Source organism: Pleurodeles waltl, chromosome 8, assembly GCF_031143425.1.
Source record: "Pleurodeles waltl isolate 20211129_DDA chromosome 8, aPleWal1.hap1.20221129, whole genome shotgun sequence".
Lineage (NCBI taxonomy): Eukaryota > Metazoa > Chordata > Amphibia > Caudata > Salamandridae > Pleurodeles > Pleurodeles waltl.
This window is the reverse complement of record NC_090447.1, coordinates 804,985,151-805,005,657: the sequence shown is the minus strand read 5'-3', so window position 1 is coordinate 805,005,657 and position 20,507 is coordinate 804,985,151.

Sequence of the window (20,507 nt, the reverse complement as noted above, 5' to 3'; positions counted from 1 at the left end):
GGCATGGTGAGCAAAAGAACAATGGATTAAACCCAGATCTGTGACTGGGGGTGAGTGTTTGCATTGTCAGCACTCCGTCCATCATCCTTTTGTGTTGCTAAAGTTGCCCTAAGTGGGAAGGGTATGCCCAGACGTGGGTCCCTTGCTCACTGTGCCACTGGAATCAAGCTAGCCTGGCTGAAGAAGGGTGATACCCTGAAATCGGTCCCAGGATGCTTGTTTCCGGTCCAGGGAGGACCTGGCCTGGCAGTTCGGGCTGGGCTGTTCCCATGAGGAACAGGGTCAAGACTGATTTGCATATGGCTGGGTCCAAACTGAGGTGGCATCGTGAGCAAAAGAACAATGGATTAAACCCAGATCTGTGACTGGGGGTGAGTGTTTGCATTGTCAGCACTCCGTCCATCATCCTTTTGTGTTGCTAAAGTTGCCCTAAGTGGGAAGGGTATGACCAGACTTGGGTCCCTTGCTCACTGTGCCACTGGAATCAAGCTAGCCTGGCTGAAGAAGGGAGATACCCTGAAACCGGTCCCAGGATGCTTGTTTCCGGTCCAGGGAGGACCTGGCCTGGCAGTTCGGGCAGGACTGTTCCCATGAGGAACAGGGTCAAGACTGATTTGCATATGGCTGGGTCCAAACTGGGGTGGCATGGTGAGCAAAAGAACAATGGATTAAACCCAGATCTGTGACTGGGGGTGAGTGTTTGCATTGTCAGCACTCCGTCCATCATTCTTTTGTGTTGCTAAAGTTGCCCTAAGTGGGAAGGGTATGCCCAGACGTGGGTCCCTTGCTCACTGTGCCACTGGAATCAAGGTAGCCTGGCTGAAGAAGGGTGATACCCTGAAACCGGTCCCAGGATGCTTGTTTCCGGTCCAGGGAGGACCTGGCCTGGCAGTTCGGGCTGGACTGTTCCCATGAGGAACAGGGTCAAGACTGATTTGCATATGGCTGGGTCCAAACTGGGGTGGCATCGTGAGCAAAAGAACGATGGATTAAACCCAGATCTGTGACTGGGGGTGAGTGTTTGCATTGTCAGCACTCCGTCCATCATCCTTTTGTGTTGCTAAAGTTGCCCTAAGTGGGAAGGGTATGCCCAGACGTGGGTCCCTTGCTCACTGTGCCACTGGAATCAAGCTAGCCTGGCTGAAGAAGGGTGATACCCTGAAACCGGCCCTAGGATGCTTGTTTCCGGTCTAGGGAGGACCTGGCCTGGCAGTTCGGGCTGGACTGTTCCCATGAGGAACAGGGTCAAGACTGATTTGCATATGGCTGGGTCCAAACTGGGGTGGCATGGTGAGCAAAAGAACAATGGATTAAACCCAGATCTGTGACTGGGGGTGAGTGTTTGCATTGTCAGCACTCCGTCCATCATCCTTTTGTGTTGCTAAAGTTGCCCTAAGTGGGAAGGGTATGCCCAGACGTGGGTCCCTTGCTCACTGTGCCACTGGAATCAAGCTAGCCTGGCTGAAGAAAAGTGATACCCTGAAACCGGTCCCAGGATGCTTGTTTCCGGTCCAGGGAGAACCTGGCCCGGCAGTTCGGGCTGGACTGTTCCCATTAGGAACAGGGTCAAGACTGATTTGCATATGGCTGGGCCCAAAGTGGGGTGGCATGGTGAGCAAAAGAATGATGGATTAAACCCAGATCTGTGACTGGGGGTGAGTGTTTGCATTGTCAGCACTCCGTCCATCATCCTTTTGTGTTGCTAAAGTTGCCCTAAGTGGGAAGGGTATGCCCAGACGTGGGTCCCTTGCTCACTGTGCCACTGGAATCAAGCTAGCCTGGCTGAAGAAGGGTGATACCCTGAAACCGGTCCCAGGATGCTTGTTTCTGGTCCAGGGAGGACCTGGACTGGCAGTTCGGGCTGGACTGTTCCCATGAGGAACAGGGTCAAGACTGATTTGCATATGGCTGGGTCCAAACTGGGGTGGCATGGTAAGCAAAAGAACGATGGATTAAACCCAGATCTGTGACTGGGGGTGAGTGTTTGCATTGCCAGCACTCCGTCCATCATCCTTTTGTGGTGCTAAAGTTGCCCTAAGTGGGAAGGGTATGCCCAGACGTGGGTCCCTTGCTCACTGTGCCACTGGAATCAAGCTAGCCTGGCTGAAAAAGGGTGATACCGTGAAACCGGTCCCAGGATGCTTGTTTCCGGTCCAGGGAGGACCTGGCCTGGCAGTTCGGGCTGGACTGTTCCCATGAGAAACAGGGCCAAGACTGATTTGCATATGGCTGGGTCCAAACTGGGGTGGCATGGTGAGCAAAAGAACAATGGATTAAACCCAGATCTGTGACAGGGGGTGAGTGTTTGCATTGTCAGCACTCCGTCCATCATCCTTTTGTGTTGTTAAAGTTGCCCTAAATGGGAAGTATATGCCCAGACGTGGGTCCCTTGCTCACTGTGCCACTGAAATCAAGCTAGCCTGGCTGAAGAAGGGTGATACCCTGAAACCGGTCCCATGATGCTTGTTTCCGGTCCAGGGAGGACCTGGCCAGGCAGTTCGGGCTGGACTGTTCCCATGAGGAACAGGGTCAAGACTGATTTGCATATGGCTGGGTCCAAACTGGGGTGGCATGGTGAACAAAAGAACGATGGATTAAACCCAGATCTGTGACTGGGGGTGAGTGTTTGCATTGTCAGCACTCCGTCCATCCTCCTTTTGTGTTGCTAAAGTTGTCCTAAGTGGGAAGGGTATGCCCAGACTTGGGTCCCTTGCTCACTGTGCCACTGGAATCAAGCTAGCCTGGCTGAAGAAGGGTGATACCCTGAAACCGGTCCCAGGATGCTTGTTTCCGGTCCAGGGAGGACCTGGCCTGGCAGTTCGGGCTGGACTGTTCCCATGAGGAACAGGGTCAAGACTGATTTGCATATGGCTGGGTCCAAACTGGGGTGGCATGGTGAGCAAAAGAACAATGGATTAAACCCAGATCTGTGACTGGGGGTGAGTGTTTGCATTGTCAGCACTCCGTCCATCATCCTTTTGTGTTGCTAAAGTTGCCCTAAGTGGGAAGGGTATGCCCAGACGTGGGTCCCTTGCTCACTGTGCCACTGGAATCAAGGTAGCCTGGCTGAAGAAGGGTGATACCCTGAAACCGGTCCCAGGATGCTTGTTTCCGGTCCAGGGAGGACCTGGCCTGGCAGTTCGGGCTGGACTGTTCCCATGAGGAACAGGGTCAAGACTGATTTGCATATGGCTGGGTCCAAACTGGGGTGGCACCGTGAGCAAAAGAACGATGGATTAAACCCAGATCTGTGACTGGGGGTGAGTGTTTGCATTGTCAGCACTCCGTCCATCATCCTTTTGTGTTGCTAAAGTTGCCCTAAGTGGGAAGGGTATCCCCAGACGTGGGTCCCTTGCTCACTGTGCCACTGGAATCAAGCTAGCCTGGCTGAAGAAGGGTGATACTCTGAAACCGGCCCTAGGATGCTTGTTTCCGGTCCAGGGAGGACCTGGCCTGGCAGTTCGGGCTGGACTGTTCCCATGAGGAACAGCGTCAAGACTGATTTGCATATGGCTGGGTCCAAACTGGGGTGGCATGGTGAGCAAAAGAACAATGGATTAAACCCAGATCTGTGACTGGGGGTGAGTGTTTGCATTGTCAGCACTCCGTCCATCATCCTTTTGTGTTGCTAAAGTTGCCCTAAGTGGGAAGGGTATGCCCAGACGTGGGTCCCTTGCTCACTGTGCCACTGGAATCAAGCTAGCCTGGCTGAAGAAGGGTGATACCCTGAAACCGGCCCTAGGATGCTTGTTTCCGGTCTAGGGAGGACCTGGCCTGGCAGTTCGGGCTGGACTGTTCCCATGAGGAACAGGGTCAAGACTGATTTGCATATGGCTGGGTCCAAACTGGGGTGGCATGGTGAGCAAAAGAACAATGGATTAAACCCAGATCTGTGACTGGGGGTGAGTATTTGCATTGTCAGCACTCCGTCCATCATCCTTTTGTGTTGCTAAAGTTGTCCTAAGTGGGAAGGGTATGCCCAGACGTGGGTCCCTTGCTCACTGTGCCACTGGAATCAAGCTAGCCTGGTTGAAGAAGAGTGATACCCTGAAACCGGTCCCAGGATGCTTGTTTCCGGTCCAGGGAGGACCTGGCCCGGCAGTTCGGGCTGGACTGTTCCCATTAGGAACAGGGTCAAGACTGATTTGCATATGGCTGGGCCCAAAGTGGGGTGGCATGGTGAGCAAAAGAATGATGGATTAAACCCAGATCTGTGACTGGGGGTGAGTGTTTGCATTGTCAGCACTCCGTCCATCATCCTTTTGTGTTGCTAAAGTTGCCCTAAGTGGGAAGGGTATGCCCAGACGTGGGTCCCTTGCTCACTGTGCCACTGGAATCAAGCTAGCCTGGCTGAAGAAGGGTGATATCCTGAAACCGGTCCCAGGATGCTTGTTTCCGGTCCAGGGAGGACCTGGACTGGCAGTTCGGGCTGGACTGTTCCCATGAGGAACAGGGTCAAGACTGATTTGCATATGGCTGGGTCCAAACTGGGGTGGCATGGTAAGCAAAAGAACGATGGATTAAACCCAGATCTGTGACTGGGGGTGAGTGTTTGCATTGCCAGCACTCCGTCCATCATCCTTTTGTGGTGCTAAAGTTGCCCTAAGTGGGAAGGGTATGCCCAGACGTGGGTCCCTTGCTCACTGTGCCACTGGAATCAAGCTAGCCTGGCTGAAAAAGGGTGATACCGTGAAACCGGTCCCAGGATGCTTGTTTCCGGTCCAGGGAGGACCTGGCCTGGCAGTTCGGGCTGGACTGTTCCCATGAGGAACAGGGCCAAGACTGATTTGCATATGGCTGGGTCCAAACTGGGGTGGCATGGTGAGCAAAAGAACAATGGATTAAACCCAGATCTGTGACAGGGGGTGAGTGTTTGCATTGTCAGCACTCCGTCCATCATCCTTTTGTGTTGCTAAAGTTGCCCTAAGTGGGAAGTGTATGCCCAGACGTGGGTCCCTTGCTCACTGTGCCACTGAAATCAAGCTAGCCTGGCTGAAAAAGGGTGATACCCTGAAACCGGTCCCATGATGCTTGTTTCCGGTCCAGGGAGGACCTAGCCAGGCAGTTCGGGCTGGACTGTTCCCATGAGGAACAGGGTCAAGACTGATTTGCATATGGCTGGGTCCAAACTGGGATGGCATGGTGAACAAAAGAACGATGGATTAAACCCAGATCTGTGACTGGGGGTGAGTGTTTGCATTGTCAGCACTCCGTCCATCCTCCTTTTGTGTTGCTAAAGTTGTCCTAAGTGGGAAGGGTATGCCCAGACTTGGGTCCCTTGCTCACTGTGCCACTGGAATCAAGCTAGCCTGGCTGAAGAAGGGTGATACCCTGAAACCGGTCCCAGGATGCTTGTTTCTGGTCCAGGGAGGACTTGGACTGGCAGTTCGGGCTGGACTGTTCCCATGAGGAACAGGGTCAAGACTGATTTGCATATGGCTGGGTCCAAACTGGGGTGGCATGGTAAGCAAAAGAACGATGGATTAAACCCAGATCTGTGACTGGGGGTGAGTGTTTGCATTGCCAGCACTCCGTCCATCATCCTTTTGTGGTGCTAAAGTTGCCCTAAGTGGGAAGGGTATGCCCAGACGTGGGTCCCTTGCTCACTGTGCCACTGGAATCAAGCTAGCCTGGCTGAAAAAGGGTGATACCGTGAAACCGGTCCCAGGATGCTTGTTTCCGGTCCAGGGAGGACCTGGCCTGGCAGTTCGGGCTGGACTGTTCCCATGAGGAACAGGGCCAAGACTGATTTGCATATGGCTGGGTCCAAACTGGGGTGGCATGGTGAGCAAAAGAACAATGGATTAAACCCAGATCTGTGACAGGGGGTGAGTGTTTGCATTGTCAGCACTCCGTCCATCATCCTTTTGTGTTGCTAAAGTTGCCCTAAGTGGGAAGTGTATGCCCAGACGTGGGTCCCTTGCTCACTGTGCCACTGAAATCAAGCTAGCCTGGCTGAAGAAGGGTGATACCCTGAAACCGGTCCCATGATGCTTGTTTCCAGTCCAGGGAGGACCTGGCCAGGCAGTTCGGGCTGGACTGTTCCCATGAGGAACAGGGTCAAGACTGATTTGCATATGGCTGGGTCCAAACTGGGGTGGCATGGTGAACAAAAGAACGATGGATTAAACCCAGATCTGTGACTGGGGGTGAGTGTTTGCATTGTCAGCACTCCGTCCATCCTCCTTTTGTGTTGCTAAAGTTGTCCTAAGTGGGAAGGGTATGCCCAGACTTGGGTCCCTTGCTCACTGTGCCACTGGAATCAAGCTAGCCTGGCTGAAGAAGGGTGATACCCTGAAACCGGTCCCAGGATGCTTGTTTCCGGTCCAGGGAGGACCTGGCCTGGCAGTTCGGGCTGGACTGTTCCCATGAGGAACAGGGTCAAGACTGATTTGCATATGCCTGGGTCCAAACTGGGGTGGCATGGTGAGCAAAAGAACAATGGATTAAACCCAGATCTGTGACTGGGGGTGAGTGTTTGCATTGTCAGCACTCCGTCCATCATCCTTTTGTGTTGCTAAAGTTGCCCTAAGTGGGAAGGGTATGCCCAGACATGGGTCCCTTGCTCACTGTGCCACTGGAATCAAGGTAGCCTGGCTGAAGAAGGGTGATACCCTGAAACCGGTCCCAGGATGCTTGTTTCCGGTCCAGGGAGGACCTGGCCTGGCAGTTCGGGCTGGACTGTTCCCATGAGGAACAGGGTCAAGACTGATTTGCATATGGCTGGGTCCAAACTGGGGTGGCACCGTGAGCAAAAGAACGATGGATTAAACCCAGATCTGTGACTGGGGGTGAGTGTTTGCATTGTCAGCACTCCGTCCATCATCCTTTTGTGTTGCTAAAGTTGTCCTAAGTGGGAAGGGTATCCCCAGACGTGGGTCCCTTGCTCACTGTGCCACTGGAATCAAGCTAGCCTGGCTGAAGAAGGGTGATACTCTGAAACCGGCCCTAGGATGCTTGTTTCCGGTCCAGGGAGGACCTGGCCTGGCAGTTCGGGCTGGACTGTTCCCATGAGGAACAGCGTCAAGACTGATTTGCATATGGATGGGTCCAAACTGGGGTGGCATGGTGAGCAAAAGAACAATGGATTAAACCCAGATCTGTGACTGGGGGTGAGTGTTTGCATTGTCAGCACTCCGTCCATCATCCTTTTGTGTTGCTAAAGTTGCCCTAAGTGGGAAGGGTATGCCCAGACGTGGGTCCCTTGCTCACTGTGCCACTGGAATCAAGCTAGCCTGGCTGAAGAAGGGTGATACCCTGAAACCGGCCCTAGGATGCTTGTTTCCGGTCTAGGGAGGACCTGGCCTGGCAGTTCGGGCTGGACTGTTCCCATGAGGAACAGGGTCAAGACTGATTTGCATATGGCTGGGTCCAAACTGGGGTGGCATGGTGAGCAAAAGAACAATGGATTAAACCCAGATCTGTGACTGGGGGTGAGTATTTGCATTGTCAGCACTCCGTCCATCATCCTTTTGTGTTGCTAAAGTTGTCCTAAGTGGGAAGGGTATGCCCAGACGTGGGTCCCTTGCTCACTGTGCCACTGGAATCAAGCTAGCCTGGCTGAAGAAGAGTGATACCCTGAAACCGGTCCCAGGATGCTTGTTTCCGGTCCAGGGAGGACCTGGCCCGGCAGTTCGGGCTGGACTGTTCCCATTAGGAACAGGGTCAAGACTGATTTGCATATGGCTGGGCCCAAAGTGGGGTGGCATGGTGAGCAAAAGAATGATGGATTAAACCCAGATCTGTGACTGGGGGTGAGTGTTTGCATTGTCAGCACTCCGTCCATCATCCTTTTGTGTTGCTAAAGTTGCCCTAAGTGGGAAGGGTATGCCCAGACGTGGGTCCCTTGCTCACTGTGCCACTGGAATCAAGCTAGCCTGGCTGAAGAAGGGTGATATCCTGAAACCGGTCCCAGGATGCTTGTTTCCGGTCCAGGGAGGACCTGGACTGGCAGTTCGGGCTGGACTGTTCCCATGAGGAACAGGGTCAAGACTGATTTGCATATGGCTGGGTCCAAACTGGGGTGGCATGGTAAGCAAAAGAACGATGGATTAAACCCACATCTGTGACTGGGGGTGAGTGTTTGCATTGCCAGCACTCCGTCCATCATCCTTTTGTGGTGCTAAAGTTGCCCTAAGTGGGAAGGGTATGCCCAGACGTGGGTCCCTTGCTCACTGTGCCACTGGAATCAAGCTAGCATGGCTGAAAAAGGGTGATACCGTGAAACCGGTCCCAGGATGCTTGTTTCCGGTCCAGGGAGGACCTGGCCTGGCAGTTCGGGCTGGACTGTTCCCATGAGGAACAGGGCCAAGACTGATTTGCATATGGCTGGGTCCAAACTGGGGTGGCATGGTGAGCAAAAGAACAATGGATTAAACCCAGATCTGTGACAGGGGGTGAGTGTTTGCATTGTCAGCACTCCGTCCATCATCCTTTTGTGTTGCTAAAGTTGCCCTAAGTGGGAAGTGTATGCCCAGACGTGGGTCCCTTGCTCACTGTGCCACTGAAATCAAGCTAGCGTGGCTGAAAAAGGGTGATACCCTGAAACCGGTCCCATGATGCTTGTTTCCGGTCAAGGGAGGACCTAGCCAGGCAGTTCGGGCTGGACTGATCCCATGAGGAACAGGGTCAAGACTGATTTGCATATGGCTGGGTCCAAACTGGGGTGGCATGGTGAACAAAAGAACAATGGATTAAACCCAGATCTGTGACTGGGGGTGAGTGTTTGCATTGTCAGCACTCCGTCCATCCTCCTTTTGTGTTGCTAAAGTTGTCCTAAATGGGAAGGGTATCCCCAGACTTGGGTCCCTTGCTCACTGTGCCACTGGAATCAAGCTAGCCTGGCTGAAGAAGGGTGATACCCTGAAACCGGTCCCAGGATGCTTGTTTCCGGTCCAGGGAGGACCTGGCCTGGCAGTTCGGGCTGGACTGTTCCCATGAGGAACAGGGTCAAGACTGATTTGCATATGGCTGGGTCCAAACTGGGGTGGCATGGTGAGCAAAAGAACAATGGATTAAACCCAGATCTGTGACTGGGGGTGAGTGTTTGCATTGTCAGCACTCCGTCCATCATCCTTTTGTGTTGCTAAAGTTGCCCTAAGTGGGAAGGGTATGCCCAGACGTGGGTCCCTTGCTCACTGTGCCACTGGAATCAAGGTAGCCTGGCTGAAGAAGGGTGATACCCTGAAACTGGTCCCAGGATGCTTGTTTCCGGTCCAGGGAGGACCTGGCCTGGCAGTTCGGGCTGGACTGTTCCCATGAGGAACAGGGTCAAGACTGATTTGCATATGGCTGGGTCCAAACTGGGGTGGCATCGTGAGCAAAAGAACGATGGATTAAACCCAGATCTGTGACTGGGGGTGAGTGTTTGCATTGTCAGCATTCCGTCCATCATCCTTTTGTGTTGCTAAAGTTGCCCTAAGTGGGAAGGGTATCCCCAGACGTGTGTCCCTTGCTCACTGTGCCACTGGAATCAAGCTAGCCTGGCTGAAGAAGGGTGATACCCTGAAACCGGTCCTAGGATGCTTGTTTCCGGTCCAGGGAGGACCTGGCCTGGCAGTTCGGGCTGGACTGTTCCCATGAGGAACAGGGTCAAGACTGATTTGCATATGGCTGGGTCCAAACTGGGGTGGCATGGTGAGCAAAAGAACAATGGATTAAACCCAGATCTGTGACTGGGGGTGAGTGTTTGCATTGTCAGCACTCCGTCCATCATCCTTTTGTGTTGCTAAAGTTGCCCTAAGTGGGAAGGGTATGCCCAGACGTGGGTCCCTTGCTCACTGTGCCACTGGAATCAAGCTAGTCTGGCTGAAGAAGGGTGATACCCTGAAACCGGTCCCAGGATGCTTGTTTCCGGTCCAGGGAGGACCTGGCCTGGCAGTTCGGGCTGGACTGTTCCCATGAAGAACGGGGTCAAGACTGATTTGCATATGGCTGGGTCCAAACTGGGGTGGCATGGTGAGCAAAAGAACGATGGATTAAACCCAGATCTGTGACTGGGGGTGAGTGTTTGCATTGTCAGCAGCACTCCGTCCATCATCCTTTTGTGTTGCTAAAGTTGCCCTAAGTGGGAAGGGTATGCCCAGACGTGGGTCCCTTGCTCACTGTGCCACTGGAATCAAGCTAGCCTGGCTGAAGAAGGGTGATACCCTGAAACCGGTCCCAGTTTGCTTGTTTCCGGTACAGGGAGGACCTGGGCTGGCAGTTCGGGCTGGACTGTTCCCATGAGGAACAATGTCAAGACTGATTTGCATATGGCCGGGTCCAAACTGGGGTGGCATGGTGAGCAAAAGAACGATGGATTAAACCCAGATCTGTGACTGGGGGTGAGTGTTTGCATTGTCAGCACTCCGTCCATCATCCTTTTGTGTTGCTAAAGTTGCCCTAAATGGGAAGGGTATGCCCAGACGTGGGTTCCTTGCTCACTGTGCCACTGGAATCAAGCTAGTCTGGCTGAAGAAGGGTGATACCCTGAAACCGGTCCCAGGATGCTTGTTTCCGGTCCAGGGAGGACCTGGCCTGGCAGTTCGGGCTGGACTGTTCCCATGAGGAACGGGGTCAAGACTGATTTGCATATGGCTGGGTCCAAACTGGGGTGGCATGGTGAGCAAAAGAACGATGGATTAAACCCAGATCTGTGACTGGGGGTGAGTGTTTGCATTGTCAGCACTCCGTCCATCATCCTTTTGTGTTGCTAAAGTTGCCCTAAGTGGGAAGGGTATGCCCAGACGTGGGTCCCTTGCTCACTGTGCCACTGGAATCAAGCTAGCCTGGCTGAAGAAGGGTGATACCCTGAAACCGGTCCCAGTTTGCTTGTTTCCGGTACAGGGAGGACCTGGGCTGGCAGTTCGGGCTGGACTGTTCCCATGAGGAACAGTGTCAAGACTGATTTGCATATGGCCGGGTCCAAACTGGGGTGGCATGGTGAGCAAAAGAACGATGGATTAAACCCAGATCTGTGACTGGGGGTGAGTGTTTACATTGTCAGCACTCCGTCCATCATCCTTTTGTGTTGCTAAAGTTGCCCTAAGTGGGAAGTGTATGCCTAGACATGGGTCCCTTGCTCACTGTGCCACTGGAATCAAGCTAGCCTGGCTGAAGAAGGGTGATACCCTGAAACCGATCCCAGGATGCTTGTTTCCAGTCCAGGGAGGACCTGGCCTGGCAGTTCGGGCTGGACTGTTCCCATGAGGAACAGGGTGAAGACTGATTTGCATATGGCTGGGTCCAAACTGGGGTGGCATGGTGAGCAAAAGAACAATGGATTAAACCCAGATCTGTGACTGGGGGTGAGTGTTTGCATTGTCAGCACTCCGTCCATCATCCTTTTGTGTTGCTAAAGTTGCCCTAAGTGTGAAGGGTATGCCCAGACGTGGGTCCCTTGCTCACTGTGCCACTGGAATCAAGCTAGTCTGGCTGAAGAAGGGTGATACCCTGAAACCGGTCCCAGGATGCTTGTTTCCGGTCCAGGGAGGACCTGGCCTGGCAGTTCGGGCTGGACTGTTCCCATGATGAACAGGGTCAAGACTGATTTGCATATGGCTGGGTCCAAACTGGGGTGGCATCGTGAGCAAAAGAACGATGGATTAAACCCAGATCTGTGACTGAGGGTGAGTGTTTGCATTGTCAGCACTCCGTCCATCATCCTTTTGTGTTGCTAAAGTTGCCCTAAGTGGGAAGGGTATGCCCAGACGTGGGTCCCTTGCTCACTGTGCCACTGGAATCAAGCTAGCCTGGCTGAAGAAGGGTGATACCCTAAAACCGGTCCTAGGATGCTTGTTTCCGGTCCAGGGAGGACCTGGCCTGGCAGTTCGGGCTGGACTGTTCCCATGAGGAACAGGGTCAAGACTGATTTGCATATGGCTGGGTCCAAACTGGGGTGGCATGGTGAGCAAAAGAACAATGGATTAAACCCAGATCTGTGACTGGGGGTGAGTGTTTGCATTGTCAGCACTCCGTCCATCATCCTTTTGTGTTGCTAAAGTTTCCCTAAATGGGAAGGGTATGCCCAGACGTGGGTTCCTTGCTCACTGTGCCACTGGAATCAAACTAGCCTGGCTGTAGAAGGGTGATACCCTGAAACCGGTCCCAGGATGCTTGTTTCCGGTCCAGGGAGGACCTGGCCTGGCAGTTCGGGCTGGACTGTTCCCATGAGGAACAGGGTCAAGACTGATTTGCATATGGCTGGGTCCAAACTGGGGTGGCACCGTGAGCAAAAGAACGATGGATTAAACCCAGATCTGTGACTGGGGGTGAGTGTTTGCATTGTCAGCACTCCGTCCATCATCCTTTTGTGTTGCTAAAGTTGCCCTAAGTGGGAAGGGTATGCCCAGACGTGGGTCCCTTGCTCACTGTGCCACTGGAATCAAGGTAGCCTGGCTGAAGAAGGGTGATACCCTGAAACTGGTCCCAGGATGCTTGTTTCCGGTCCAGGGAGGACCTGGACTGGCAGTTCGGGCTGGACTGTTCCCATGAGGAACAGGGTCAAGACTGATTTGCATATGGCTGGGTCCAAACTGGGGTGGCATGGTGAGCAAAAGAACGATGGATTAAACCCAGATCTGTGACTGGGGGTGAGTGTTTGCATTGTCAGCACTCCGTCCATCATCCTTTTGTGTTGCTAAAGTTGCCCTAAGTGGGAAGGGTATGCCCAGACGTGGGTCCCTTGCTCACTGTGCCACTGGAATCAAGGTAGCCTGGCTGAAGAAGGCTGATACCCTGAAATTGGTCCCAGGATGCTTGTTTCCGGTCCAGGGAGGACCTGGCCTGGCAGTTCGGGCTGGACTGTTCCCATGAGGAACAGGGTCAAGACTGATTTGCATATGGCTGGGTCCAAACTGGGGTGGCATGGTGAGCAAAAGAACGATGGATTAAACCCAGATCTGTGACTGGGGGTGAGTGTTTGCATTGTCAGCCCTCCGTCCATCATCCTTTTGTGTTGCTAAAGTTGCCCTAAGTGGGAAGGGTATGCCCAGACTTGGGTCCCTTGCTCACTGTGCCACTGGAATCAAGCTAGCCTGGCTGAAGAAGGGTGATACCCTGAAACCGGTCCCAGGATGCTTGTTTCCGGTGCAGGCCGGTCCAGGGAGGACCGGGCCTGGCAGTTCGGGCTGGACTGTTCCCATGAAGAACAGGGTCAAGACTGATTTGCATATGGCTGGGTCCAAACTGGGGTGGCATGGTGAGCAAAAGAACAATGGATTAAACCCAGATCTGTGACTGGGGGTGAGTGTTTGCATTGTCAGCACTCCGTCCATCATCCTTTTGTGTTGCTAAAGTTGCTCTAAGTGGGAAGGGTATGCCCAGACGTGGGTCCCTTGCTCACTGTGCCACTGGAATCAAGGTAGCCTGGCTGAAGAAGGGTGATACCCTGAAACTGGTCCCAGGATGCTTGTTTCCGGTCCAGGGAGGACCTGGCGTGGCAGTTCGGGCTGGACTGTTCCCATGAGGAACAGGGTCAAGACTGATTTGCATATGGCTGGGTCCAAACTGGGGTGGCATGGTGAGCAAAAGAACGATGGATTAAACCCAGATCTGTGACTGGGGGTGAGTGTTTGCATTGTCAGCCCTCCGTCCATCATCCTTTTGTGTTGCTAAAGTTGCCCTAAGTGGGAAGGGTATGCCCAGACTTGGGTCCCTTGCTCACTGTGCCACTGGAATCAAGCTAGCCTGGCTGAAGAAGGGTGATACCCTGAAACCGGTCCCAGGATGCTTGTTTCCGGTCCAGGGAGGACCTGGCCTGGCAGTTCGGGCTGGACTGTTCCCATGAGGAACAGGGTCAAGACTGATTTGCATATGGCTGGGTCCAAACTGGGGTGGCATGGTGAGCAAAAGAACGATGGATTAAACCCAGATCTGTGACTGGGGGTGAGTGTTTGCATTGTCAGCACTCTGTCCATCATCCTTTTGTGTTGCTAAAGTTGCCCTAAGTGGGAACGGTATGCCCAGACGTGGGTCCCTTGCTCACTGTGCCACTGGAATCAAGCTAGCCTGGCTGAAGAAGGGTGATACCCTGAAACCGGTCCTAGGATGCTTGTTTCCGGTCCAGGGAGGACCTGGCCTGGCAGTTCGGGCTGGACTGTTCCCATGAGGAACAGGGTCAAGACTGATTTGCATATGGCTGGGTCCAAACTGGGGTGGCATGGTGAGCAAAAGAACGATGGATTAAACCCAGATCTGTGACTGGGGGTGAGTGTTTGCATTGTCAGCACTCCGTCCATCATCCCTTTGTGTTGCTAGAGTCAAAAGGCAAAACAAAATCCAGAAGGATTAAGGGCCGTATTTATACTTTTTGACGCAAAACTGCGCTAACGCAGTTTTGCGTCAAAAAGTTTTGCGCCGGCTAACGCCATTCTGAAGCGCCATGCGGGCGCCGTATTTATTGAATGGCGTTAGCCGGCGCAAGCAGACCGGCGCTGCCTGGTGTGCGTGAGAAAAACCACGTACATCAGGCAGCGCCGGCGTAGGGGGAAAATGGCGCATGGGCGTCTTAAAATGGGGCAAGTCAGGTTACGTCGAAAAAATCATCGTAACCCGACTTGCGCCATTTATTTTCGACGCCCATCCCCCATCAACATGACTCCTATCATTGTAAAGATAGGAGTCATGCCCCCTTGCCCAATGGCCATGCCCAGGGGACTTCTGTCCCCTGGGCATGGTCATTGGGCATAGTGGCATGTAGGGGGGCACAAATCAGGCCCCCCTATGCCACAAAAAAAAAAAAAAAAAATACTTACCTGAACTTACCTTAATGTCCATGGGATGGGTCCCTCCGTCCTTGGGTGTCCTCCTGGGGTGGGCAAGGGTGGCAGGGGGGGTCCCTGGGGGCAGGGGAGGGCACTCTGGGCTCATTTTGAGCCCACTTGTCCCTTAACGCCATCCCTGACCCAGGCGTTAAAAAGCGGCGCAAAAGCGCCGTTTTTGGCCACGCCCACTCCCGGGCGTCTCTTTTGCCCGGGAGTATAAAAACCACGTAAAGGCCTGGGAGTCATTTTTTAAGACGGGAACGCCTCCCTTGCATATCATTAACGCAAGGAAGGGGTTCACGCTAAAAAATGACGCACACTCCGGGCACTTTGGTGCCCGAAGCGTCTAACGCCAGAGTATAAATATGGCGTTAGTTGGCGTTAGTTCTGCGTCGAATTTGCGTCGAAAAAAACGACGCAAATTCGGCGCAAATGGAGTATAAATACGGGCCTAAATGGGGGGGAACCTATTGGTTACAAAAGGCCTAATCACTATTACATAAAGTAGTAAGCACTCAACTTGATTCTCTTCAGAATAATTACTTATCGACTGGATGTCATTTGACAACAAAGAAACATTAAACCACACCCGTGTCCTAGATCTGAAGATCAGTTTATGATTGCTGTATTCACGAGGATGCCTTAGGTTTGCATGCATGGGTACATTGCTTTAGAAAGGACTAAAATCCAAGTGGTACATGGCTATTGAGAAACTATGGGCCGTATTTATACTCTGGTAGCGCCGAATTTGCGTCGTTTTTTTCGACGCAAATTCGACGCTAAACTAACGCCAACTAACGCCATATTTATACTATGGCGTTAGAGGCGAATAGCGCCAAAGTTCCCGGAATGTGCGTCATTTTTTAGCGTGAACCCCTTCCTTGCGTTAATGATATGCAAGGGAGGCGTTCCCGTCTAAAAAATGACTCCCAGGCCTTTACGTGGTATTTATACTCCCGGGCAAAAGAGACGCCCGGGAGTGGGCGTTGCTAAAAACGGCGCATTTGCGCCGCTTTTTAACGCCTGGGTCAGGCATGGCGTTAAGGGACAAGTGGGCTCAAAATGAGCCCAGAGTGCCCTCCCCTGCCCCCAGGGACCCCCCCTGCCACCCTTGCCCACCCCAGGAGGACACCCAAGGCTGGACGGACCCACCCCAGGGACATTCAGGTGAGTATTTTTTTTATTTTTTTTTAATAATTTTTGGTGGCATAGGGGGGCCTGATTTGTGCCCCCCTACATGCCACTATGCCCAATGACCATGCCCAGGGGACAGAAGTCCCCTGGGCATGGCCATTGGGCAAGGGGGCATGACTCCTATCTTTACAATGATAGGAGTCATGTTGATGGGGGATGGGCGTCGAAAATAAATGGCGCAAGTCGGGTTACGACGATTTTTTCGACGTAACCTGACTTGCCCCATTTTAAGACGCCCATGCGCCATTTTCCCCCTACGCCGGCGCTGCCTGGTGTACGTGGTTTTTCTCGCGCACACCAGGCAGCGCCGGTCTGCTTGCGCCGGCTAACGCCATTCAATAAATACGGCGCCCGCATGGCACTGCAGAATGGCGTTAGCCGGCGCAAAACTTTTTGACGCTAAACTGCGTTAGCGCAGTTTAGCGTCAAAAAGTATAAATATGGGCCTATGAATACAACCTCTTCTCAGACAAGACAAGGACAAAGACAGCAGGGTGTTGCAAAATATCCAATTAAAAGTTGCACTAAATGACAGAGCTGTTGATGTTTTATCTGGGGATATCTCAGTTTTGCAAAAAAGCTCCCGCTATGAATTGCCTACATAGTGTATGCATATTTGTTCCGATAATTAAGGTCCACCCGATACATGAAAGGATGACAGCTTTTTGTGATGTCATCCCTCAACAACAATCAGATGAATTACCGCAAGATGCTTTAATCCTGCATGGCAGGCTATATGGCCCTGTGCAGTAAATAGCGTTCACAGCACTAGCTTATTCGTAATATTCAGAGCAGGTACAACTTATCTTTTAAAGGACCACAAACACAAGCACAGGGAAAGTACAAAAATGTAGGGCTGTTAAAAAGTTTGATTCCAACCAATTTTGAAAATGGTTGCCCAGGCACCTCAATCTCCTTAATAAAACTGACAAGTGACTTACTCCAACAAGTACAAAGACTTGGGGCCATATTTATACTTTTTGACGCACAACTGCGCCAACGCAGTTGCGCGTCAAAAATTTTAACGCCGGCTAACGCCAATCCAAAGCGCCATGCGGGCGCCTTATTTATGGAATGACGTTAGCTGGCGGAGCTGACTGGTGTGCGTCAAAAAAAATGACCCACACCAGGCAGCGCCGGCGTAGGGGAAAATGGAGCTTGGGCGTCAAAAAATGGGGCAAGTCGGTCTGAGGCAAAAAATCTGCCTCAACCCGAGTTGCGCCATTTTTTTTTACTCCCACCCTCCATTGACATGACTCCTGTCTTAGCATGGTCATTGGGCATAGTGGCATGTAGGGGGACACAAATCAGGCCCCCCTATGCCACAATAAAAAATTAAAAAAAATACTTACCTGAACTTACCTTAAGTTCCCTGGGATGGGTCCCTCCATACTTGGGCGTCCTCCTGGGGTGGGCAAGGGTGGCAGGGGGTGTCCCTGGGGGCATGGGAGGGCATCTCTGGGCTCCTTCCGAGCCCACAGGTCCCTTAACGCCTGCCCTGACCAGGCGTTAAGAAATGACGAAAAAGCGGCTGGACGTCATTTTTTTTGACCCGCCCACTCCCGTGCGCCATTTTTGCACAGGAGTTTAAACAAGGCGCACATGCCTTGGAGTCATTTTTTAGACGGGAACGCCTACCTTGCATATCATTAACGCAAGGTAGGTGTCCACGCTAAAAAATGACGCAAACTCCAAGATCTTTGGCGCTAGACAGGTCTAACGCCAAAGTATAAATATGGAGTTAGCTTTGCGTCTGATTTGCGTAAAAAAAAACAACGCAATTCCGGCGCAAACAGAGTATAAATATGCCCCTTGTTTCTCTCACAAATATCTTAGGAACATTCCTTTATCTAACGTTACTGGAACATCTGCAAAGTTGGAAGTTCAGTGTGATAGGTGGTTTTGTAACCCTAAATGGCAGGTATGTCTTCACCTACTAGAGAGAGTCCCAGAGGCAAAGATCGAGAGCTCCCTCTTCTTCTAACCCAAATAGCATTCATGTGTTAACTGCTTAAGCTTACAGTGGAGGCAATGGGTGTGTTAACCCTCAGCTAACAACCATTCTCAAAACACAACTCCTCGGCTATCTTAATTAATGGCTTTATACATGATCTATAATACCTTCCCTATTCCATCCTTTCTTTCCCAACAATGTTACAGTCACAGCACTTTCATTCACCACAAGTCACTCTATTCTCTTCCACGCAATCCAATGTCACCCGCAGTCCAACTATAGGTCTGGCAAGAAAACGGTCTGCTTCTTTTTACAGCCGCGTATATACTACGGCCCGTATTTATACTCCGTTTGCGCCGAATTAGCGTCGTTTTTTTCGACGCAAATTTGGCGCAAAACTAACGCCATATTTATACTTTGGCGTTAGACGTGTCTAGCGCCAAAGTATGGGCAAATAGCGTCATTTTTTTGCGTGAACGTCTTCCTTGCGTTAATGAGATGCAAGGAAGGCGTTCCCGTCTAAAAAAATGACGGCGACGCAAATGCGTCGTATTTATACTCCCAGGCAAAAGTCACGCCCGGGAGGTGGCGGGTCAAAAAACCCCGCATTTGCGCCACTATTTAACGCCTGGGTCAGGGTAGGCGTTAAGGGGCCTGTGGGCTCAAAATGCGTTAGCGCAGTTTAGCGTCAAAAAGTATAAATATGGGCCTACATACATTAGAATTCGTGTAAATTACGGATCTGGCTAATGTTGTTGCCACTTTATTTGTAATAAATGTAGCAGACTGTGCAATCGTGTAATCAGTTCAAACAACAAAGAGGTGAACCCACACATTTGTCGTCAAGTATTCAGAGGTCCATGATGTACCCATTGCCTAACATTCACTTACGGCATAACTGCGTTGAGCTACATTCGGTGACCAAGAAAGAAACCCCACATCACTTTCACACTTCCACGTTTTTGTGCCAAAATGGCATCAAGTCCAAATGTACTAACACATAGGCCCATATTTATACTTTTTGACGCTAAACTGCGCTAACGCAGTTTAGCGTCAAAAAGTTTTGCGCCGGCTAACGCCATTCTGAAGCGCCATGCGGGCGCCGTATTTATGGAATGGAGTTAGCCGGCGCAAGCAGACCGGCGCTGCCTGGTGTGCGCGAGAAAAACCACGTACACCAGGCAGCGCCGGCGTAGGGGGAAAATGGCGCATGGGCGTCTTAAAATGGGGCAAGTCAGGTTACGTCGAAAAAATCGTCGTAACCCGACTTGCGCCATTTATTTTCGACGCCCATCCCCCATCAACATGACTCCTATCATTGTAAAGATAGGAGTCATGCCCCCTTGCCCAATGGCCATGCCCAGGGGACTTCTGTCCCCTGGGCATGGTCATTGGGCATAGTGGCATGTAGGGGGGCACAAATCAGGCCCCCCTATGCCAAAAAAAATTATTAAAAAAAAAAAAAAAAATACTTACCTGAACTTACCTGAATGTCCCTGGGGTGGGTCCCTCCAGCCTTGGGTGTCCTCCTGGGGTGGCCAAGGGTGGCAGGGGGGGTCCCTGGGGGCAGGGGAGGGCACTCTGGGCTCATTTTGAGCCCACTTGTCCCTTAACGCCATGCCTGACCCAGGCGTTAAAAAGCGGCGCAAATGCGCCGTTTTTAGCCACGCCCACTCCCGGGCGTCTCTTTTGCCCGGGAGTATAAATACCACGTAAAGGCCTGGGAGTCATTTTTTAGACGGGAACGCCTCCCTTGCATATCATTAACGCAAGGAAGGGGTTCACGCTAAAAAATGACGCACATTCCGGGAACTTTGGCGCTATTCGCCTCTAACGCCATAGTATAAATATGGCGTTAGTTGGCGTTAGTTTAGCGTCGAATTTGCGTCGAAAAAAACGACGCAAATTCGGCGCAAACGGAGTATAAATACGGCCCATAAAGTGGTAAATGTTGTCTTGTTGATATCAAAACTTTTGAAAATCGGCCATCCATTTGTTTGAAGCGCACTTTGTGCTGGTACTCGAAACGAACGTTTTGCCTTTCCACAGAAGTAGGCCCAGAGTAACCATTTTATTCCACTGGGCATTTCCTTGTTTCGCTGCTGACTTTAGAGGCTGTTTTTTAAGGGAATGGGGGTGCTGCCCACGCCTATTTTATGCTCCCCAGCTCTCCCGGGTAATTACAGCAGGCACGGGGGAAAGGAGAGAGAGAAGCGAGAGAAGAAGAAGGAAGCCGGCCTAGTTTGAAAACTTTTCCCCAAGGCTTTTTTAGGTTCCCAGTCCGGCCTGCACTTTTAGGGCCATTTGTACGAAAGCTTTTTCCCATAGACACAGGCCCTTAGTTCTCTCTGAGAATTTGTTCTAGCTTTAACATTTTCAACGAATGAGGTTTAATATTTAATCATGCTTGTAGAAGAATTTGGGTGGCCCTTAATATACAAGCCATGAGCTCGTTTCATATGCTTCTATCAAGTCTTCCTTCAGCCTGACTCGCTCTTTCTTGGTGTTATAACCCAGGTACTCCAATTTCCTTAATAGGAATATGCACTTTCTTCACGTAGTCATGATTGTCTCCTTGGCTGTCTTCAGGCATCGCACAACACTACACTGTGTTT